The 25803-nt window shown below is 36.8% G+C and overlaps 1 long non-coding RNA gene across 1 annotated transcript in view; it reads right to left on the bottom strand.

Annotated features, from left to right (window-relative positions):
* LOC144307083 (uncharacterized) overlaps positions 1-25346 on the bottom strand; it is a 112006-nt gene extending 86660 nt beyond the window's left edge. The window contains exon 1 of the long non-coding RNA XR_013374058.1: positions 25195-25346. This is a non-coding gene — a long non-coding RNA (uncharacterized LOC144307083). The remainder of the gene's footprint in view (positions 1-25194) is intronic.
* Between the last annotated feature and the right edge of the window lie 457 nt (positions 25347-25803).

The following is a 25803-nucleotide window of genomic DNA, read 5'->3' as shown; positions in this document are numbered from 1 at the left end:
GTCTGCTCTTTTCTGCTTTTTTATCAAGAGAAAAACATCAGTTTCGTCATTGTCTTGACACAATTATATGGATATGTCCACTGAATATTCAGCAAAGTAGATTTTTGTTTTGGTATCTTTTTTGGGTTTTTTTGTGAGTCTTAATTTGTTTGTTTAATAATAACAGGGTAAATTCTGACTGTTAACAAGACTTCGGGGGATTACTAACTTCAGGCAACAACCTTATATTAAAGCTGTCCTCACTATAATTGTCATGAAATGCTACTATTATCACCTCATGGCTGGGCCAGCTGTTGTTGAGACAATACTGATTTTTCAAGTACATCAAACATGTGAAGCACAACTGAGATCCAAGGGCAAATGATATTAGAAAAGCAATTGTGCTGTACGAATTGTAGTGCTGTATCAAGGGTATATATTTATTTTATAGCTGTTCGCATGTTTCTTAGACCTTTTAAATTTGATAGCTACTTACGCACTGGGACAGTTTAGAGATATTAAGGATTTTTATATTTAAAAGTCCCCAAATGTTTACATCATAAACATTGTGCAATTCTATGGTTATAACCATAAAATTAATTTGGTAATTAAATAGTCAAGTTGAACATAGTAATGTCAAGCCAAAATTATAAATGTTCTCGTTAGCCTTCTAAATTGGTACTTCATTAAGCAGCAAGGAAAATCTGGGCAAACTAGCACTGCATTGTAAAGCCAATAGAAATTTCTGACCTTTCCCTCCTTCCATCCTCAACATGGCCAGTTAAGTCAACATGCCCCTTTTAAACACTCCAGTGTCTAACGAGAAAAGAATGTAGAGAAAACTTGAGATAAATAATTACAGAACCATGGAAGTGGAACCAGTGGGTTTGCAGCTGCAGAGCATTTGCAAGCAGATTTTATTTTTTTTTTCTCAGCAATTGTGTTTCTCAGATTAAAAAAAAAAATTTTCCTTGTCAGAAATATACATTGAATTTATAGAGCCAGTGTTGAGCACCTGATTTTCTAAGTGTGAGTTTATCTTCCCTTTCATTGTTAAACATCTTAAATGCACCAGGCATGCCTGCCTTCTCCCTCCCTTACTCACTCATGTGCACTGGAGCCAGTGTTCTCACTCCTTGGCCATGTGCTTCTTCTCAGAGGTCACCTCTTACCCAACATAGGGGATCAATCATATCAATCTGCTTTTCCCCTAACCTCTGTTTAAAACTTAATCACTCTCTTCATCACAGACCATCCCGGGTCATTTTGCAATCTCTCTGACATAACAAAAACAATGACTTGCACATATGTAACTGATGTGCTTTTATTTTTTTTTTTTAAAGCCCTCCCTTCCTAAGGCTTTCTCTAAGGGAAGATGAGGGCAAGTCTTACTAAAAAACAAGCCTTTTCTCAGCTTTGGGGGAGCTTTAGGGTAGCAAGAAGGCTGTTATCTCTGGACTTGTTGAACAAGGGGAGTCATAAGACTCCGGCTTTTGTAAGAGAAAGGATTTCTTAGTGCATTAGCTCTTGTTTCATATAATAAATAGGTGGCCTGGATGATGAGATCACATATGGATGGCAGGTTGGTGGGGCTCTCGGCAGAAAGAGGAGGGAGGGATTGTGAGAGAGATGGAAACAAAGAGGAGTATTCCTGGAGGCGGTGTCACCTAGTACTGAAATGAGCATCAAATCCAAGCCCCAATATTTAGGCCCATGACCTTTGGCAAATTATTCTGATGCTTGTTTTCCTCATAATCAGCCTTATTATTACCTGATGATGGTGATGATGAAGACTGATGATGATTGATGATAATAACTACCTTTTAAAGTCATTTTCTTATAAACTAGTTGTCAAGATTAAATGCTAAGGCAATCTAAAACAAAGCATTTAAAGCCATGCTTGGTTCACAGTAAATGCCTTGTTAGTGTTTGTCAAATGCGTTTGTGTCTCTTTGTCTCCATTGTCTCTGCCTGGCTTCCTTTCTGGAGAAGGAAGGTGTGTTAAATAAGTGGCTTTCCACTTAAGACTCTGGGGAATTGCTTCAGAAGGCTGCACCCACACCAACGTGAATCTGCAGGCTGCCACTCGAGAGTAATCTTGACAATACAGTATGGTGGCCTCAGGGAGGACTGAGTTTAGTTTATTTTCTTGAGGTGATTTTAGTCCCAGGTATGGATGGCACCTGATTGTGGCGGAGGTCACATATGCTGAAAGGATGAACATGGAATGAGCTGAAGTTCTGGCTGGGCAGCTGACTCCAGTGGGATCACTATCATAAGGTAAAGTATTTCCCATCCAAGATCACCACTCAACTTCAGAGGGTCCACAGAATAAGCAAGAGCCAAGGAGGGTAGCAAGAAAGATGACTAGCTGGGTCTTGACCCTACCAAGAAAGAGAATAGGCCACAAATTACATTAGCCCGAGGCTACTATAGAGGGTAAAGCAGAGTGCCCTGAACGAAAGACTCTTATGCCCACACAGGGCATCAGTACTGGAGGAACAACAAGGGGAATTAGCGATCCTGTTGAATACTGAATGCCAAGAGCTCCAGACTTTACTCTCCTACTAGGGTGTCAGAATCTTGTCTGCAGAATCATCAGACATTGATAAACTGATAAATATTTTCTTGGGAAATATAACCAGACCAAGATTAAATTGAATGTTTTGACATTGATTATTACCTCAAAAGAAAAAAAAAAACTATCCAGAATACTCTATAAGATCAAGTTGCAAACAGCCCCCACCACCCATAAGCATGCACATTTACGCCACATATCCAGCCAGCTTCTTGCACACTCTCAAACATGAAAAGAAACAAAGTGTGATCAAATACCTTAAGAAAACCTGTGACATGTAAATTATCCCAAACAAGTAAACAAAAGTCATAAGGCATCTTCGAGAGAAAAAGCATTCTCTTCAGAGGAAAGAACATTATTACTAGCACACTATCAGTGAGATAAGACATGATACTTTATGCATGGTACAGGACTGGGTGGTATAAAGAAAGAAACATTAAGACAATAAGAAAAGGCTTTTTTATTTAAAAATTTCAGAGTAGGGATGCCTGAGTGGCTCAGCTGTTGAGTGTCTGCCTTGGGCTCAGGGCCTGATCCTGGAGTCCCAGGATCAAGTCTCACATCCGGCTCCCCGTGGGGAGTCTGCTTCTCCCTCTGCCTATGTCTCTGCCTCTGTGTGTGTGTGTGTGTGTGTGTGTGTGTGTGTGTGTCTCATGAATAAGTAAATAAAATCTTTTTTAAAAATCAGAATAGAATTTAAAACTCTACCAGAAGATTAGGAAGTTACAATGAGGAAAACTCCCAGAAAGAAAAGCAAAAAATCAAAGAAGTAGAAGAAAAAGAAAGAACAAGTGGAACACTGCAAAAAAAAAAAGTCCAGAAAGACAGGAAGAGAAAACCAAGGAGATGACTTTGTCAGAGAAACTTGTACAGAACTGAAGGAACGTCAGTTGCCAGATAGAACCCCTAGCACAATGGATAGAAACAGACTTATATATTGTGAGTTTTCTAAACAATGGGAGTAAAAAGAGAGTCTATAAGTTGTAGAGAGAAACCACACAGATCATATATGCAGTATCAACAATCAGAATGACTGTAATGCTTTATCAGAATCAAGAAGACAATGGAACTTTAAATTAGGAAGAAAATTCTATACCCAAAAGGCAATACCCAGATAATATTTTGTGTTTTTTTTTAAGATTTTATTTATTTATTCATGAGAGACACACAGAGAGAGAGAGAAAGAGAGAGGCAGAGACACAGGCAGAGGGAGAAGTAGGCTCCATGCAGGGAGCCCGATGTGAGACTCGATCCCGGGATCATGCCCTGGGCCGAAGGCAGGCACTAAACCACTGAGTCCAGGGATCCCACCCAGATAATATTTTGAAACATGCATCGTCTGAAAACTTTATCTCCCATGTACCTTTTCTTAAAAAGCCACTGAGGATGTATCGCGTCAAAACTAGAACACAAACCAAGACAGAGGAAGATGTGAGCTACAGAAAAAAAGTCAACAAAAAGGATGTGGCAGGGACACCTGGGTGGCTCGGTGGTTGAGCATCAGCCTTCAGCTCAGGGTGTGATCCTGGAGACCCAGGATCGAGTCCCACATCGGGCTCCCTGCATGGAGCCTGCTTCTCCCTCTGCCTGTGTCTCTGCCTCTCTCTCTCTCTGTGTCTCTCATGAATAAATAAATAAAATATTTTTTAAAAAAGGATGTGGCAATGGATTTCTCAAGAGCATGGAGAAGGGAGAGCCTCAAACTGGCAGATGCACATCCATGATACATAGGATAATGGGTCCAGATCAGAACTCTGTGCCCCAAGAAACAGATCTGAGGAGGGTTCTTATCACCAAGATCCCCACTGGCCACTGTATGTACCGTCTCTTTAACCTCAGAACAGAATGCCTCAGAGAACTTCACTCAGATTCATATCTATATCTGCATTAATTTGACCTTGTGTTGATGTCCTTCTTTTTTTTTAATGTTCTAATTCCTGGATCAGCTAATGACTCTCATTTCTCCCTTAAAGCAAGTAGCCTTTTTGATCTGAATATAAGAGTAGGAGGTACACCATGGAGCTTAGAAACAGGAGACTCCATACTTCTTCTGGACTTCCAGCCATAGTCTCAGGCTGTTAGATGACCTAATTTCGTCAAGTCTTGTTTCTTAGGACCATTTCATGTCCTTACCCACTGACTGTAGCACTGACCAAGAGTTAAGAGTTTCCTTAAACTCTCAAGGAAGCTAAAGTCAAACTAGGATCTAGAGGCTCTGCCCAGTTTATCTTCTCTTAGATCCTTCTTCTAACAGTGGTGATAGTATTATTCCATTTCACCAGCAGATTTGTCTTTGCTACAGATTTTTCAAACTTAAACACTGGGGATCCCTGGGTGGCGCAGCGGTTTGGCGCCTGCCTTTGGCCCAGGGCGCGATCCTGGAGACCCGGGATCGAATCCCACATCAGGCTCCCGGTGCATGGAGCCTGCTTCTCCCTCTGCCTGTGTCTCTGCCTCTCTCTCTCTCTCTCTCTCTCTCTATCATAAATAAATAAAAAAAAAAAAATTAAAAAAAATATTTAAAAAAAAAAAAACAAACTTAAACACTGTATTAGTTAATGATATATAATTCATAAGTAGAAGCACTACCAAGGAAAGAAAGAGAAAGCTGGGAATATTTTGGACAAGGGCACATGAGTGTTCCTGAGATATTGCAATGCTCCATGTCTTAACCCAGGTAGGGAAGATGTTGAGATTATCACTGCTTTTCTGCTACAATTAATCTGTAAAATCAGGTAGACAGTGTAATACATATCAAAAAATAAACAACAACAATAATGAAACAAGGTGGGAAAAGGAAAAAAGGAAGAAAAGAAGGGAGGGACAGAGAAGAAAGAGAGGGAGAGAGGGGAGGAAGGAAGGAAAGAAGAAGAAAATGATGGCAGTGTGAACATGATCATCTTTTCCATTTTAGTAATATATTCATTCACTATGGATTATTAACAAATAGATTTTTGATCAACCTCTGTAGTTTTTTTTTATATATAAATCCCAATTTTCCACTGATTTGACATCGTTCCAGCCTCTTGGAAATTTTACCCTGCTATATTTTAGTTCTGTTATTGAAATTTATATCAAGCTGACTGAATGCAGAATAAAGGCATCTTTTAAGATTTTGGTGAAGAACATACTACACAATTTTGCTTTACAGTTTTATGTTTTTGAGGATATGGATATATGGAGAGGGTTTATTAACTCGGGTTTCCATATATATGAATTTAACGTATCTATACATTTAATTTTAAAATACTCTCCAACAGAGTATTTTATACTTGTTTCTGAGAGAGAGAAAGAGAGAACTCTAGCCCGAGCCAGATTTACCACTATATGTATGTATACTGGATGCTTATAATTTATCTATATTAGAAGAAGTTGGAACTACATAATGTTATTTAAGTGTTGTCCAGAACATTAAAACATTCCTTCTAAATGTCCTTGAAAATACTTAATACATCAGTTGCATCATTGGATGAAACATTTCATTTTTTAAGTGCAAATGTCCATGAAAATGAATCATTAACAGTTCAATATAAATTTTTACAGTTTATGTTCCTTCTAACATAAAGGCAGACCATTATTATTTAATATTAACTGACACCCTAATATGTTCCATAGATTGCGCTAAGCTTTTGATCTATATTCTGATTAATTCTCAAAATAAACTTCAAAGACAGGAATTTTTTTTTAATCTCTGAGATAAAATGAAGCCCAGAGACATTGTTACCTGCTCAAATCATAAGAATAAGTTAATAGCATAACATGGGTGTCTAAGCAGATCTGGTTGGGTTTGAAGCATTAAGTCTTTTCCAGGAGAAACAGAGGAAGCTGAAGGAGTCCCCAACATGATAGGGCCCAGGATAGGGAGCCATAATGAGAGGTCAGGTAGCATTAGAGTCCTGCTCCAGGAAAAATTGAGGGGGGGGCAAGTAGCATTGAGAAATAGGGAGAGTAGGCTTAAAAATCATGTTTTTATTTATAATAATCCCTAGCTATGAAAATTGCTGAGTGCTTTAATATATTTCTAAATACTAATCAATTCTGAGCTATTATGCTTTTTAACCCAGAGTCTTCCAATTTCTAGCCCAACTTTGATGACATAGATACACAAACTTGACTCATTGTATAGGCCACAGATAGGCCCTCAACTCTTCTGCTGATCCATCCTCATGAAATTCCAATAAAATGACTTAATTTAAATAAGGTAAAGTACTATGAAGAAAACTACAATCTCACCTGGTTGCCCCATACTGTTTCTACTTAGGGATATGCATCTTCTTAAAAGCCCCCAGTTTGATCAAGCTTGAGAAACTCTTTTTACCTTCACTGCCAGTTGAATGATACAGTTTTGATTTCAAATTTGACTCTGTTTGCTTTATGCTACCACTGGACTTTCATCTGTGCTGTTCTCCACTGACTCTGCTCTGTATTGGTAACTGCAGTCGGTTCAAATCTCTACAGGGATTTCAACTGAGTCCTTTGGGGCTTATACTTTTACACCTTCCTCGGTGAGTTCAGTGCTGCTAGATCTCTTGAAAGCCTTTCTAAGCCTTGTTTTTAGTTCACTAACATTTCTGTCAATTGATCAGTTCCTATGTCAATGACAGATGTGTGGAGCACATTAGCTCTAGGCCCATCTCTACATGAGAAAATACCTCTTTTTTTTTTTTGAACTGTGCAACACAATGTCTAAAAAATAAGTCTGATAACAAAAGTTGATATGTGCTTTCATGTTGAACTATCCTTAAGTTCCTTAAAACAGTTTTCTAAAATATCACAAAATTCCCTCTATCCAGGGTGAAGTAGACTACAGAGATGGGGTCATGCAGTCACTTTCCACAAAAGGCTTTGTTTTTGAGAAACAGTGATATCTTTCAGCTTACTCTCTTCTTCATAGATATCCAGGACTTTTGAGTCCTAGTTCCACACATCCGTGATCCTTCAATGAATGCATTATGAGCCTACAATAATCGGTTGCAGAGTATAAAGCTCCCTAACACAAATTTTTGGAGAAAACTTATTTAACCACTAGGTCTGAGATTCATTATCAATAAAATGTTGAATTTTAGCAACAGACCTGACTTCAGACAGTTGTTGTACCATTTATTGAGAAAATTTATGTAAAGCAGTTATCAGACTGTATTTTTTTAAGTTTTCTATAAATTCAGCAATTATTTAATTTTTGCCATTAGATTCACGTATGCAAATACTGAATCTGAATTAGTTCCAATTACAAAAATTATGCATTTTTATGTTTTCAAAGAGTAATGACACTAGAGACTAACCTAGGAAAATATGTGTGATAGGTCTGAGATAAAACTGCGAAGAATCCAAAGATTTAATATTATAATGGAGGAATGTTATTATTGACATGACTATTGACAATTTCAGAAAAAAAAATTTTCTGGACACAAATGATTTCTCTCATTCTGCTCACCTACTATAATTCTCGTAACCTCTATAGCATTGTGGTAGGAGTGCAATACATGTAATCCAACTGCCTGAGTTAAAATCCTGACTTTGCCCTACACTGACTGGGACTTTAGACAAGTTTGTTAGTTTTCCTGAGGAAGACTCATAATTATATGAGTGGCCAGAGCTAAAAATATATATGTGTTTATACATATCTATATCTATCTCTACATCTTCACAGTCGTGAGTTTACACCAATACCATGACTTCCACTCCAAAACATAGGGTTCATTCAAGCTTTCATTATTTCATATTTGTACTTCCCTTCTGCAGTGGTGAGAAGGCTCCCTCCCATTGCCTTTAATAATTTATGTATTTATTCAGTGCTCTGCATAGACAATTTCCAAACTCTAGCAGATGGCCATATCACACTGAAACTTTCCTCTTGTGGACTACACACCTGCCAGCCTATCATGCCTTTGCCTTGAACCAACACAGTGGTTCTTAACTTATTTTTATATCATGAACTCCTCTGAGAAATTGATGCAAACTACCTTTCCTTTCCTCCAGAAAATGCATATAAGCTGTGCACCTGGGTGACTCAATTGGTTGAGTGTCTGCCTTTTGCTTGGGTCATGATCCCAGCGTCCTGGGATCCAGCCCCACATTGGGCTTCCTGCTCAACAGGAAGTCTGCTTCTCTCTCTGCCCCTCCTCTCCTGCTCATGCTCTGTCTTTCTATCTCAAATCAATAAATAAAAATATTTAAAAAATAAAGTGCATATAAGCAAATCTGCACAAAAATATATACATCAAGAGGTTCATACCAATTGCTTTATGATATTAAAAAAAACTTATTTAATTTCTCTGATAATGATGTGTTCATCATTGGTGATAATAATAGTCCCCTCAAAGGAAATGGCTTAAACAAGAAATTGTTAGCATAGGGTGAGCAAAGTATAAATGGTGGTTATTAGAACTATCCCCCACAGTCAGTTCTTGATCCACATTATGATTGCCAATCAGCTCTACTTTCATGTTCTAATAGTTCATTGTTTCCTGAATTTATTTACTAATATTTCGGAGTCTCATTTTCCTCTTCTCTAGAATGGTGATAATGATACTTATCATTCAGAGAACTTGTAAAAATTAAAGACCATATTAAAGAAGGCATTGACTAAGTAGGGGCATCTGGGTGGTGTAGTGGGTTGAGTGTCCCACTCTTGGTTTCAGCTCAGGTCCTGGTCTTGGTGTCGTGAGATCGAGTCCCACGTGAGGCTCCACACTCAGCACTCAGCACAGAGTCTGCTTGGGATTCTTTCTTCCTCTCCATCTGCCCCTCTCACTCATGATCTCTTTCTCTCTCTCTCTCAAATAAATAGAACTTTAAAAAAATAAGTAATAGATATATAAAATTTGTTCAAATATGGTAACTTTACATTGACATTTCTAAATTGTCTTATCCTTTCAGCTTTGTGTATTCCTTTTCTTATGCTTTGAGTGCTTTTCTGGTAATTGATACTTCACCCATCTTTCAACAGCCAGATCAATCATACCTTATCCTCAATGTTCCTCTGATCATTTCGTATGAATTTTACTCTTTATGGTTCCCCTACATTCCTTTCTCCTACACTCCCCCTCTGGCAGATGTACCTGGATTCAATAATTCAATAGAACTACATTTATAGGAGTTAGACGCAAGAATAATCTATTTCAATTGCCATATAATAGGTTTTACAAAAGATTAAGGCACTGTTCACTTTATAATCATCATGGCCTACACAAAGATTCATGAGATAAACTCTACGGTAAATCTAATTCCTGAAAAGAGTTTATCTCTAGTAATGAAGTTACATATATGTTGCCTTTACATCGGAGGTGATGTGGGCTGGAACAACTGTGGGCATTGTCAAGCAGATTCAAATTCTGGCTTTCTCACTTCCTAACCCTGTGAATTTGGATGATACACTTAATTTCCTTGAGGCTCATGCCACTGTTTTGTAAACCTGGGATGTTATAATTTTCTGAAAGGATTTTTATTAAAGATTAAATCAAAATGTATATACAAAGAACTTGGCGAATACAAGATAACAAAATATTCTAGTCCTCTGGTTTTGCACTTAATCTTTTCTTCTAATCCATTTATTCTTTTTTCTTAATTATTTTAAAATTTAGGGCTAACATCTAATCTACATGGTTTTATAAATATATATAAAATAATATATATAATATTATATATTATAATATATATTTTTAAGGTAACATAATACATAATTTACATAGTTTTATACATTTTTTAATCCAAAATGAACTTTTGGGGTCTAACTTCTAGAGGTAGAAATAGAATAATTTCTAAATAAATGAAATTAAAATATGCACATTTGTTCAAATGGATTGCTTTTAATTTTTTTAGAAAGTTAATAGCCAAATAACACATTTAATGTAACTTTTCTACACATATAAGAATTTAAAAATAAATTGAGAGTGTTTTGCTTTCAGGATAATAATGGGCTTTCTTTGACTTTTTTCCCCCTGTGGTAAGACCACTTAGCATGAGATCTACCTTCTTAAAAATGAAGTGCAAAATACAGCACTGTAAAGAATAGGCACAGCATTGCACAGCAGATCTTGAGAACTTATTTATCTTGTGCCTTAGAAACTTTATATCCTTTGACCAGCAGCTCCATCTCCTCCTCCTTCTGACTGTGGTAACTATCATTCTACTATTTCTATGAGTTGCCATATAAATGCAATCATGTAGTATCTGCTCTGAATTAGCCATGACTGGCTAATTTCACATAAGATGTTTTTGTTTATTGATGCTTCATGATCAAAATCATCCTTAGTAAACATGGTGTCCAGTTGCCTAGGTTAGAATTGTGATTTCAGCAGTTAGAGGCATAATGCTGTGCAAACTCCTTGGACACTCTGTGCTCAGTTTCCTTAACCTTAAAATGGAGAAAATCATAGCATCTACTTAATCTGTTGTTTGTGAGAATTAAGGTAATTTTTGCAAAGTGTCTCAAATTGTGCATGGCGCAGATTTAAATAAACACTGTATCCGGCATAATTTCAACATCCGGCAAAATTTCAAAAGAGAAAATGAAAGACTATACTCCCTCACTATTAACATATTAAAATGATACACTGTAATATTCTATAACCCTTTAAATAGCAAAGCTGTATCTATACAAACAATAGTAGAAACATTCTAAGGATCTTCTAATCACATATTGGGCCAAATTACCAAATTTCTACTGATATGGGGCAGGGTGTCCAAAATGGCCAGTTGCTCCATCTCTACATAGGCTTTTGTTACATGGCTGTAGGCATTAAAAAAGGTTAGCACAGTTCTCAGAATCCATTTGTCATGGGTATGTGGTCACAGATTAAAATCTAAACCTCAGATCTAAAGTCAGTTCAGTCAAATCTATGAAACTAGAACAGGGAAGTAAAATTGTCTAAATTTGCTGTGTGGCGAACATTTTAACTGAATCCCCTTATCTTTTCAATTGGTTGTCTTGGCATTTGTAGTGGCTTTAGTATAAACACTTAAGAAGTGAACACAATACTTATCTCCCTCAGCATTCAGACTGATGACTATAGTTTGACAACCTAGGATGAAAGATCTATTCTGAGTGCAAATAGTTATTACTACGGGATGTGAGCATTTTCAAAGATGAGCACAATGTACAATTTTAGGGCCATAAACTAGTTTCAATTATTACGATCCTCATGTGAGTGTTTATATTTCAGAAGTATTTGGATCAAAAAATATAATCTTTTTTTAAAATATCAAGGCCATTTGTGTTCCTTTGGATTACTTCTGAAGTTTAGATGCAGTGTTTATCAAAATTGTTTGTCTCGTGGAGGTAAGAATGACATTTCTAGACTACTAGCTACATATTTAGGAATGGTCTGTCAGATAATCAGGCCTATAAATAAGAACTGGAAACAGCTGGAACGGAATTGGATTCCTCTGGATAATTGGCATATATGTCACACGGGGAGAAGCAAGTACTCTGTCTAAAATAATGTTGACTGATGGGACAGGACATGTCTTCCCACATATCCCACACATTTTCAGGGGAAAGAAAAGCCCAAAGTCCAAAGACATTTTAAATTTCATGACATGTAAAGTACATGACTATGTACTTTAAAATCAAACGGACCAGTTTCTTGAAACCTCAGGAAAAGGAGGCAAAATGTCAAACATTCTTGCAATCAATCCCAGATTCGTGTTTTGAAAACTACACTTTCCAGTAAGTACAACAGATTATAAAATAAACAGTTCAAGTAGAAAAAGCTCAGTTGAACATATTTATAAAATGTCTGCCTTTGAGCTAATTATAGAGCGCTATTTATGGTTAGCAGTGGGAAAACATACCACTAGTTTCTATAAGCTGTCTCTTCACATAAAGGAAAATAATGAGTACATTAAGAAAGCACTTTGGAAAGTGGTAATGAATGTGTCAGTTAATCAGAATTATCCATAAAATGGCCTCGACATTCACCTTTATAAAACCAACCATAAAGTTAAATACCATCATGAAATCAATTTCTGGTGCTGGTATATTGGTGAAAAGACACAGTCACTCATACATACAGAAAAAAGGCAAAATGTTGCATCAGGAAACAATACCTAGTTGAGGGAATTTATCCCATTTGAGAAAATTTGTTGCTGTATTTAAAAACTATTTATTTCTCTTGTCCTTAGAAATACAAATAATCATAACTAAATTTAGTGTTAATTTCTAGGAGTCTGAGATGCTAATTTATGAGCCACATTGATCATGGAATTTAAAGGAGAAAGCAGAATAAGTAGAGCTACAACATGATACTAAAAGAAAACTACTAAGAAAGTAAATTTTGGACATACATCTAAAATGATTTATGACAGAGAAATGCTGCTTTTAGCAAATTTGTTTTCAGTTCTGACAACATGGGATATGGAGCATAAAATACAATCTGAATTCCTTTTATTCATTTATTCAGTAAATAATTATTGAGTACCTAAATTATTCATTATAATTAATCCCTATCCACAGGAAGCAGTGAGATACGTATACAAATAAGACAATAGAGCTGCTAATGTGTGCAAAATATTACAATAGTCACTGTATGCTATCTCCAATCATTTAAAAATGCTGCCTTGTAAGTGTTAGGATTCCACTTTGCCTGTGAAAGGACTGACAGGTCAGAGAGGCTCCCTTACTTGCTCAACACCTAGGATTCAAACCAAGATCAGTGTTGTTGCTAAGCTTTTCCAAGTACCATGATGGCATACAGCAATACTTCAAGGAGAAATATCATATTTAAATTCGGTTTAACAAACCTACTTTCAGAACTGAGAGAAGAAATATCTAGGAATATATAGGATGTTTCTCTATCCTGGTCTTCTTCGACCTTAATCATCTTTTGAAAATACAGCTGCTCAGGATAGATCACTGGCACGGATTTCACTCTTAACAACTGGTTCCATGGGCTACTCCCTATAAATTCACTGTATACCTCAAACCAACTTTTTAAAGGATTTTTATGAGTTTAGAGAACTAACTACAAGAGTTGTGGTTGCATTTTTATATAAACTACTGTCATTCTAAAAATAACACGTTTCCTACAAATTCAATATTTCAAGCTAACTCATGAGTTTTGGTTGACAGACTCTATGTAAACTTGTCAATGAAGATTTTCGTGTTTTTGAAAATTAGAATTTTGATCTGAGGCAGGGTTTCAGGTGGTACCATGCAGGGCATCTAAAACTTTGATAGTAAATCCCCAGTCTTTCTGCCCTTAAGAAACAGAGGATGAAATTCATGCCAACCAATCACTGAAGAGTGGTGGGGGAGATCCCAGAAAACGGAAGGTAAGATGGGAAACTCCAACATTCTGTATATTCAATTTGTCAAAATATTTGGCTATGAGACTATGCATGATCTAAAATTAAAGTATCCAGTTAAGGGTAAAAGACCTGAATTTTGATATGACCTGCCCTCCAAAAGGCAATGTTTGCAGTTTAAAGCCAACTACATTAATTGCTCAATAAAACTAAAATCAAGACTCTTCAAAGGAGGCTGCCTGGATAGTTAGGTCAGTTAAGCATCTGCCTTCAGCTCAGGTCATGATCTCAAGGTCCTGAGATCAAGACCCACATTGGGCTCTCTGCTCAGCGGAGAGTCTACTTCTCCCTCTCCTTCTGTCTCTCTTCCCACTCATTCATGTTCCCTTTCTCTTGCTCTCTCTCTCTCTCTCTCAAATAAATAAATAAAATCTTAAAAACAACAACAACAAAAGACCTTTCAGAGAACTACAACAACATTCTGGGCCTCTACGACATCAGAGTAATCCTGTTGTTATACAATCCAGGGAAACGTTACTCATTCTCATAGGAAAACACAATAAATAAATGGAAACCAATTAAAAAATGATCCAGATGAAGGAATTAGCAGACAAGAATCTATTACACTTGCAGCCCATGTGACTCAGGCTATGTTTCTCATCAAATCCCATAACAACTTATTTATATATCAAAAATGACAACTTTTTAAATTTATAAAGAAAGATATACTAGACACAGGGAAATGGTCATTTTTCCTACGCTGTTTTATTTTTAGTGTGAAGCTACCTGAAGAAAATAAGTGAAAATCAGAAGTTTTATGAGTATTAGAATCAGAGCAAAAATACGGCCTTAAGGAAGATTTTCATGAAGGAAGAAACCTAATCATGTTCCTTTCTTAAAAAAACAAACAAAAACTGTAACTTCTTGGGATAAAATGGTCACTTACAAGCCTTAGCTTCTTTATCATGATCATCTTTCCAATTTGTTTCATGTTTACATTAGAGTATTGATCTAAAAATTATCTAAAATCTTCCATATTTCTTTGTACTCTCAAGAAATTTGCACATGGGAATTCAAAAGAATATAAAATTCAATGCAAAAGAACTAGGATCAATAATCTGGTACCAGCACATTTTTCCTCACAAAGTTGGGAGTGTTAATGGGAAAGTTCCTTTTTTCCAATTCCTACTCTTCTGGATTCAGCATTGATCAGTGATTTCTGATTTTCAAACTGTGTTTGACTTCTGAAAAACTTACTTTTTCAATCCTTCTTCAATGTCAAAGACAGGTCAATTTGTGGCAGTGTAGCCCCTTGGCGCATGTATGTACATTCCATCTGAAGTGTTTTTCCCTTATTTCATCTTTTTTTGAATCACTTCTAATAATAATAAGAAGAAGAAGAAGAACACTGGATCCTGTTATCCTTCTATGTTCAACCTGATGTTCACCTTAGAGATTCAGGCTTATAATGACCACTCTTCAAGTCCTTTAGATTTAAAAATACTTTCATTTCTAAAGCTTTAACAGAACATTTTCTTGTGATTAGAACCAAGAAACCAGCAAAATCTAAAAGCACTTTTATCTTGTTTAATTTTGCTAGAGCTTTATTCTACATGACAGGCAAATTATCTACTTCCCTTTATTTTTGAACAAATGAAAACAAAGAACAGACATTACCCATTTGAGCAATAGTTTTAGATCACATTTTAACTCACAGTAACCCTAATGAATTCTTGTTATTGAAGTGATAGATGATCAATTTTTGAGTGAGAGAAGCAGTTCAAAACTAGTTCTTCTACTTTCAATTGCTTTCCTAAATCTCCATTAGGATCACTTAGATTTCTCCTCCCACCCCCTTCTCCTAGGAAGAAATGAGGGTTTTCTGCACAAAATAATGCTTTATTCTAATAAGAGAAGTTTGCATTTTAGAAGCATTGGTATGGTAATGATGAAGACTAAATTAAATATACGCTACTCATGTAAATAGCTAGCATTTCCACTCTAGTCTCCTAACGCCATAAGCTGAGCATTCACAAAGACTAGATTTCTCATGGTGCTGACAAAGTGAGGCTGAGCAATAGAAACTAGAAAAGCTCAAACAGCAGTGGTGCTTTTTACACCATGAGTACTTTAAGATTAAAAATGTAGTTTTATCTCAGTGTGAGGCCGATGTTAATAACTAGTCCTATTCAAGGGAAGCTTCAAGAATTCTATAATTGAAAGTTGCCCAATTGTGCATGGACTAACCTAACTTTTGAGGAGCACAATTCATCTTAGTCAGTATTTCACTTAAATAACAAAGTTTCCGGAAAGCAGCAAGTGCCTTTACTTTATGTATTATCAACTTTGATGCCCTGAATGCATTTCTGCTTTTGCAAATGATGGTACATGTAAATAGCACTCTGGCAGATTCTGATTACAAAATCAGGCAGGCAGAAAAATTCATTTATGGTTAAAAGAACAGCAAATGTTATAATACTCGATCTTCAGCAAAACAATGATCATTTTACCTATAGCTAACTTATCCATTGTCATGGCATACATTTTTACAAGTTAATTTTTTATGCTTCTTTTGATTGATTTTTTTTACTAGAGCAATGTTTTCTCAGCTACCTTCACTTATGTTCTATTTTTTTAATTATTGAGATTTTGTCTGTTAAACTAATTATATCAGAACACCAAGTTCACTTAAAATATGAGAAATTACAGCTTCCATAATTGCATATTTATATGAATGATATGAAAACCCCCAGCCATGATCCATGGGGATGTGTATTACAACAAATTCTTTTGACTTTTGACAGATATCCCAGGGGAAAAAAATAATAAAATAGGGTCTCCTTCATTGTTTTTCACAGTGGGATTCAGCTTTATGTCTGCTTCTTTTCAATCTACTTGACAAAACAAATCTGGACTCTAGACTCATTTAGGTGTAACTTGCAAATCTCCAACAAGGGGAAGTTAATAAATGTCTGCATTCATGTCATCATTTAATGTCTCCCCTTCAGTTATTTGAGATTCTCCTGAGGCTAGAATTTGTCTGACAAACTTAGATTTATCAGATATGCACATCCAGATTTTACAATTTAATATCTTTTTTAAGTTCACGGAGATAGGTCAACTTAAACATACAGGCTATTGTCTAACATTGTCACATTCATGTTCTTAAGCAAAAAATTTCTTATGAGCTATTGAAATGTAATGGGCAGGTTGGAATCTTGGCGCGATTGTTCGCCGGCCCATCTGTCATCATTACTTTGCCTGCTCACATTGCGATGTGCCAAGATGAACTGGGAACAGAAGCCAACAAAGGTCTGAATGAGGGATCTAGCCTTCGGGACACAAAAGCAAACTTATTTTCCCCCTGTTAAATGTTTCTAACAAAAAGTAAATCGGTGAGATCTTTTTAAAGGATTTTCCCAATGATTGTCTTCCAAAAGTAAAAATTGTAAGCAATAAAAATTTGACTGGATTTGCACTTTGGTGAGATTCATATACCATAACCAGATTTACAACTTCTATTTTCTAGTCTTAGATTGTGGTATGCAGTAAATTTTACAACTTGTTATTTATTAGAAATTGCGACCAGGGACAGCTTAGGTCAGTATTTAGGAATATCCAGCTTAATGAGAGCATGAGTAGATCCTGAAATAGATCTCTTAGCACAAGGAGTTCATAGAAAGATGATGAAAGAAAGATCCATATAAAAATGAGAAGATCGTCGAGAGAGTACTAAACCTAAGGTCCAGAGATGGAACCAAATTAGGGACCGAAAGGTAAATGTGGGTGCCTCATTTCAGAACAGGATAGCAAGCTTGGAGTAACCTAGATGAATTGTTCCAAAATATATTTCCATTTTGGTGCTTTAAAGACACAATGTTAAATAATCTGCCATTAGCACTCCCTGGAAGTAGGTAGGTATCAATCAAATCTCTTCAGACCTTATACAATTCTGGAAACATTGCTGCTTCAGAAACTGATAATGACACTGAATAAGTAACTGGATAATCTAGAATAAATTCTTCTCCTTTTAGCATTCATCCTAGCAGCTTGAAACAATCTATATGATAAACTAATTTCTGAGCATATATACAGTAGAAAGATGAAACATCCACAACTTCTTCCCAATTTTAGTACTTTTAAGGCCAATTCATATAGCATTAAGCTGTGAGAAAAATTTTCCAGGAGGTACAAATTAACAAGGACTCAGAATTTTTCTGGAAGGTCACCGGAAACACTATATATATATATATATATATATATATATATATATATATATATATATGATAAAATGTATAAGACTACAACAGAAACAAAGCATATTGATAAATAATTTTATTTACAGACACTTTGGGACTCCACATTGTAACTGACTACTGTCTTAGTCAATTTGGGATGCTATAACATAATGCCAGAGACTGAGTGGCTTGCACAACAGAAATTTATTTCTCACAATTTAGAGACTTGGACATCCGAGATAAAGGCACTGACATATTAGGGGTTAGGATTTCAACATATGAATTTTTGGAGGACACAGTTATTCAGCCCATAACATCTACTTTAGTGCAATATGCAGAAGAAATTAGAGCCTGTCATTAAATTTTTTTCACTGAGAAAAAAATATATATATATATGTATATATAAAAGTATTTAGGGATCCCTGAGTGGCGCAGCGGTTTGGCGCCTGCCTTTGGCCCAGGGCGCGATCCTGGAGACCCGGGATTGAATCCCACGTCAGGCTCCCAGTGCATGGAGCCTGCTTCTCCCTCTGTCTGTGTCTCTGCCTCTCTCTCTCTCTCTGTGACTATCATAAATAAATTAATTAATTAATTAAAAAAATAAAAATAAAAAAATAAAAAAAATAAAAGTATTTAGAGTATTACAGAATTTGGAGAAGGAACCCATAGCCCTTATGGGATTGCCAAAGGGATCTAAGATGTGTAAAATGTTAAGACAAGTTCTAAAGGCTAGACACTAAACAAGCTCTATGGGTGAATGCCAGAAACTTGGCATTGAAGATATCAAGTAAAACAAGCAGTGAGATGGCAATTGATTATATTTTTCAGTCTGTTGTGCTTGCATCAACAGACACACATCGTTAATAACTAGCACAGACTGAGTACTTTCTTTTTAGATCTGGGACCTGTTACTAAATTCAGTCTGCAACACACCAAAGACAAAGTAAACAAGCAAACAAGCAATCAAATAAAATGCCATCTAGGTCCAGGGTCACAATAAGATTATGCCATAGATAATCTCACTGAGTATCCAAACTGTCTGCTGACAATACCCTAAAATAGATTAATTGACAATTTTCAGATACTTGTAGCAAACATTAAGTAGGGGAAATTAAGTATGTATATTTACCCAACAAATGAATTTATGTGTGAGAGATGAATTTCAAGTTTCCTTCCATAAGTTATGTGAATGGGGTTCACAATTCTGTGTTCTGTGTTTCATAGTTTATAGGTCTTTCATGTTTTATTTTATTGCTACTTTAAATTCCATCCTAAGAAATATTAGGCCACTATTTTAAGAAAGATAGAATCTGTTTATGGTTTGATTTCTCTCAGGCTGCAATACATGCTTTCACACCTTTAAAAATACATCATTCTACTTCATTTTCTGAAGAGTTGGAATTTATGATTATCTTCCATCGCAGGCAATGACTTCAATTTACAAGAAGTGTAATGGAGATTCTTTTTTCATTTTTTCAGAACAGGAAAGATTCAGCCTTATTGTGTAAGTTTTGACTCCCTAGAAAGCTTTGCCAAGGTCAACAATCCTACATAAAAGTGCGAGGTGGAGTCTTTTAAGGTTTAAAACAAATCTAAATGGGTTGCATGATCATCATCAGAAGTAAACTATTTCATTACAAAAAGCTCTATAGTGCATTAGTCAATTAATTATCTTTCTAATGGTTAGTATCTCTTCAGTGTACCATTTGTCGTGACATTTATCCAACGTGATAATTTATGTGGATGATAATGAGGAGGAAATAAAAATACACATCTAAACTCTCCTTAGAGGTAATTATTTTGTCAAATTTGCAGGTAATGAGAAAGTTTTCTAAGCTTTGAATACATTCTAACATGGACTGTCGAGGCATTTTTGTTTTTGTTTTTGTTTGCCAATTTTCTCAACAAACACTATTTTTTACAAGTGAAGTTCCACACAAAAACAACAAATCACAAAGACAATTCTGAGGATGTGTTTGGAAACATAAAATAAAAATGCCAGTGTGAAATGATTAATTGCTGAATTTGGTAAAATGTTTTATTCTGTCTTAAGAGAAATATATGTCTAATATTACAGGGGACCTGTAACTAAAGTCAGTAGTCAGCAAAGTGTCTTATTATGTGAAGTGATAACCCTGTGACTTTGTGGATTTTTTATCTCCAGAAACTAACCTTAACATATATGGCCACTTCTCTAAGTTCTTAGAGTCTATCCTGATATGAACCCTCCACTCCAAGAATTTGATAATAAGAAAAAATATGTCACCACCGAATATTACAATATGGAAATAAAAGGTAATGCCTCAGACTATAGAAATTGCATGGCTGTACTTAGGGTTCAAATGACTAGCACGTTGTTTTTCTTTTTATTTTTTTTTTCAGGTGTGCAGGCTGAAGACCTTGCAGTCATCACTTCCTCTTCCTATTATTTATATTTTACTTCCAATCCTTCAACAAACTCTGACAGCCCCACCATTGAAATCCATCATCACCTTTGTGGTCTCCATTCCTTTCCAAGGAGTGAATTTCTTTTGGTGGGACTGTTGCAACCTTGACTGGTCTTCCTGACTCTGCCTAGTGTCTCTTCAGCCTTTTGTCAACACAGCAACCAGAGCAATACTGTTAAAATGTGCATTAGATCAAGTGTTCTTCATCTTGAACTCCCCCAAAGGCTCGAGGTATTCAGAGAAGTCAACATCTTTAGAATGACTTGAATGGCCCAATAGAATCTCACACTCTCCACTTCCTATTTATGCCCCCATCACCAATTCCCATCTCATTTTCTGTTACTCATCTCTTTGCTCACTCTATTCTGGCCAAACTATTATTCATGAGTATTCACACACATGTTCATGAAACTCAAAAGGCCAGGTCCTGTTTCGGGAATACCACACTTGCTGTTCACTTTGCCTGGAGCACTTGACGCCATTGAGATTCTTGCCAGCCTTCCTCACTTTCTTTAGATTTTGATTCCATGCCCTCTTCTCAGCATAGGCGCCCCTAATGAGCCTATATAAAATGACATCACCAGGGCACCTGAGTGTCTCAATCAGTTAAGCAGCTGTCTTCTGCTCAGGTCATGGTCCCAGGGTCCTGGGGAATCTGTTTCTCCCTCCTCTCTACCCCTACTCCCACCCAACTCACAGGCACATGTTCTCTCTCTCTCTCTACGCCCCCCCTTGCTCTCAAATAAATAAATAAATAAAATATTTTAAGACATAAATGAATAAATAAATAAAATAAAATGACATCACTGATTACTCTTGATCTCTTCTCCCCAACATCCCGCTCATCTTCTTGATTTATTTGCACTTGCCATCTACCCTACTATATATTTTATTTATTTTGTTTATTATCTGTTTCTCCACATTAGAAAGATCCATCAGAATAGATAACAGTTGTCTATTTTATTCACTACAGTATCCCAGCACCGAGATAGCCCTTTGCACAAGGTAGAAACTCTAGAATTATTTGCTGAATTAATAAATAAAGGAATGAGTGAATCATAGAAAGAAGATTTATAAAGCAACAGATATGCAAATTCTCTCAAGATACAATATAGCTTCATATCAAGACAAGCCCAAATTTAATAAACTCACATATGTGAAGAGAGAATATATCAGAGAGAAGAGGAATAGGGAGCAGCAACATGCAGGCATAAAGCATCATGGACACAAAATTTATCAGTGTTCTCTGCCTTATGAAAGCCTTTGCAAAGGATTTCCAGTCTCACTGGTGATTTGTTGAGCTCAATGTGTCAGGTTATCTTAGCTTAATGCTATTAACACTAAATTCTCCTAATGAACTTCTTTGGCTCTCACTTTCACCAACCAACCTCTGTCTCCCCCTTAGGTCCACTCATAGATTCAAAATGATCACATGGAGTTGACTACCTATGGAATAAGTACAGAGAGAGAATGCACTTAGGTGGAATCTGATGAAAAGGTTTAGAGATTAATAAATCTGATTCTTCTTTTATTTATTCCTCCATTCAGTAAATATCCTAATGTAGGATGACCAGCCACCCCAGTTTGTCCAGGACTAAGGAGATTCTTGAGTTGGGGACTTTCTCTGTTAAACTTAAGAAAGTCCTGGACAGACTAAGACAAGCTGGTCACCCGAGGTACTACATGTCAGACACTATAATAATGCTAGAAATATATAAAGTTGTTATTACATAGTTCCTTCTTTGGATATCTGAGAAATCTCTTTATCTCTTCCATTTACCAATAAGGAGTTGATTTTCATTGTCTCAAGCATATCAGTTAAATCCAACAAGTATTTATATACAATATCTATTCTCTCTAAGAACTTTAGAACTAATAATCTATTTCCAAATGAAAAAAAAAATTAGACTTAATAGGGAAACAGCACAATAAAAGATATGGTAAATCTAATTTGATATAGTGAGGATTTATTGAGCATATATTATTTGTCAGACATGATTTGGGTGCTGGGAACATATATGATAAATTTTTGAGGAGGGTTTAGCAATCTCTAAATGGCTTCTTAGCTCCAGTTTAAATGGGAGCTAGGAGAATCAGCCATTATCTATTTTTTCTAGTATCCAACCAAAGGGTCTAATCGCTCTAATTCTGGATGCAATCACAGAACTCTGATTGACTGCATCCATTTGTTTCAGAAAGCAAGAGTTACTTTTATTATAAGCATTAAAGAGTTAAAGCCCCTACAGAGACAATCTTACACAGTGGAAACTAATTCACACGCTGCAGTTCCGGCCAAACATCAGAAACTCTGGTTCTTTGCCTGCGTGTAGGTTTCTTTAGTCTCTGCTGCAGGTGATTTAAGAAGTTCTATCACTACCATGGGTCCTGTCTGGCCTTTGATGAAAATCATCTTTGTTCAGCAGCATTAGTCCCCCATTATCTTTTAGAGAGGCATGAGAGCCAAGGTCTAAATAAAAAAGAAAGACCGTCACATATCTTTATTTATCCCAGCACTTAAAGACTTGAAAATATCTTCCTCAGCAGCAAATCTACAGCAGCAGTTTTCGAGTAGGAACTGTAGCTTTTCTTTAGATCTAGAGAGAATCATGCTTATGCAGTCTTCTGTTAGAAATTCTCCATCCCACGCATTATTAGAGACAACCCGATGATAAGTCTTCAAAGCTAATGCACTAGTAGCTATATCTCAAGTTTTCCCTCAGTCCTTTCTTCAAATACTGCTTCCAGTTGTGACCATCACTGTTCTCATACCTCCCTGGAGAATACTTCAGTCAGCAAATTTAAGGGCTAATCACCATGGGGATGCCAGTATGTTACACAGCCTAATTTGAATCTCCAGTCAAAAATGGGCCAGAGAGATAGCAAGATCGAAAGCATTTTGAAAATTAAGGAATTTAAGTAACACTTAGGCTCCATCAAACTGTCTCCAACAAACAAAACTGTCCAGAGTGAAACTTTCATCATCACTCCACTGATCAGAGCTTTAAACTGGATATCTCAAAGTTCTTAAAGCTCTATGTGTCAAAAACAAATCTCACCATTACCAATCCCTCAGTAAGCTCTTCCTTTTTCTACATCCCCACTTTGTTTCAATGGAGCTACAAACCATTTGTACCACGGGCCTAGGAGTTATTACTGAGTCCTCCAATCTCACCAGTTCCACGCAAGTACTTACCAGTGAGCTCCATCAGTCAATCCACAAAGACTAGTTAGACTGTCCACTGAGACTGAGTTTAAATTTACTGTCATTTCACTTTATCTACTAAACAAGCAGCAAACAGTGCACTATAGTGCAAAGATTATACACAAGTAAACCCAAGTAAGTGGACTCAACTGCCCAATAGCCTCCTTAATTTCTCCCAAAGTTGTGCCAGGAGAGTGACAGTCAGCACAGGCCTCATGGAATTTAAAAAAAAAGAAAAAATTCACCAATAGAAGCAGCCCAGATTTGAGGGTTGTATATATCTTGTAGCATTTGGCTAGAGTAGGGGCCGTGACAATATTGAGGGTTCACCATACTACAGTATAAGTAAGTGGCTGCTGTGTCCCAGTCACATAATCCCGTGGTATTTTTCCTAATGCACCGTCAGGTCTATTGAGCTGTCATCTCTGCAGATGGGTCCATGAGCCACCATCACACCAAGGCTGTCAACTATACTTCAAAGAGCTCTGGCATTATTGTCTCCTATCCCTCTCTACCACCACTGCTTTGGTTCAGGCTCTAACCCACTCTTAAGCATCAGCCTACCCTCACTATAACCCATCATCTGCAGTTCAGGGTCAAACACTTTATGGTTCCTGGCCAAAAAAAGTCCAAACTTCTCACAGTGGTACAAAAGGTCTTTTGCGCCCTAGCCCCTGATTTTTTCCTCTGATTAATTCCCTGATTATTTAACACTACTGTCCTGCTCAACATCCCCTTTTCAGCAAAAGCCCATATTACGGTTCTGTGGCTAGGTCATGCTACATCACTCTATGCCTGCCTTTGCACATGGTGCCCTTGCTCCATGCCTTTGTTATTCAATGATCATGCATTTAAAGCTGACTTTATGCCTAGTGGCTAGGTTTTGAGGATACAGTCAGCTAAGACATGCTTTTCTGCAAAGAATTTGGTATTTGTGAGAAATTCAAACAAATAAATCAACAGGTATGATAGAAAGTGATACATTTTTAGTAAGGTCATATAAAAATTATTATGGGAGCCCAGAGGAACATCTACTAAAGGGATGATGGGAGGAAGGCGGGCACTGAAGAGTTCCTGATATTTTTGTTACATTTTCCCAGAATTTTTACATCATAAGATTGCTGGGAGCTCTCCTATTTAGACTGCCACCCTCACTTCTAGGTTGATAGAAGCTTCATTTTCTAGTCTAGGGGGATTAGTGAATGGTTTGGATCTCTCGAAAGAAGTTTTTGTTTTTGTTTTTCTCAGTTGGGATTTGGCAAAGCCTCAGAATACAATGGAAAAAAAATATCTTGCAAGAAATGACCAATGGGTATCACAGGAAAACCTTTCATGATGGCAAAATAGAGTCATCACAGATTCTCAGCTCTCATTACTGGTAAGCTACCGGTACTGATTGAGCCATCATGTGAAGGGCACTGGTGTGGTGTCGTTGTCTGTCCAGGCTTCCCTAACAGTATACTACAGACTTGGTGGCTTAAACAACAGAAATGTATGTCTCACAGTTTTGGAGGCTGAAAATCTGAAGTCAGGGTGACAGCATGGTCAGGTTCCGGTGAAGGCCCTCTTTGGGATCTCAGACTACTGACTTCTTGCCATGTCCTCTCATTATGGAAAGGGGAAGGGATCTCTGCAGGGTCTCTTTTATAAGAGCACTAACCTCATTCATTGGGCTCCACTCCCATGACCTCAGCACTTCCCAAAACCCCAACTCCTAGGACCATCACAATGGGCATTAGGTTACAACATAAAAGTTTGCGGGGGATACAAACATGCAGACCATAGCACGTGGGGTGGAATCAAAGTATCTTTGTATGAAGTACCTGATCCTTTACCTATTACCTTCAGATCTTGACTCATCTTGGTTGTATTTTAGCCTTCTCCAGCAATGGTGCCTTATCAACTTTTACTCCTAACTACCCACCTGAACAACTCCAACAAAATCAACCTGGGAGTGGTAAATATTCTTTCAAAGTGGGCACCCAGGGACACCTGGGTGGCTCAGAGGTTGAGCACCTGCCTTTGGCTCAGGGTGTCATCTCGGGGTCCCGGAATAGAGTCCTACATCGGGCTTCCTGCATGGAGCCCGCTTCTCCCTCTGCCTATGTCTCT

Source organism: Canis aureus, chromosome 38 (genome assembly GCF_053574225.1).
Source record: "Canis aureus isolate CA01 chromosome 38, VMU_Caureus_v.1.0, whole genome shotgun sequence".
Lineage (NCBI taxonomy): Eukaryota > Metazoa > Chordata > Mammalia > Carnivora > Canidae > Canis > Canis aureus.
This window is presented reverse-complemented; position numbering and strand designations above follow the sequence as displayed.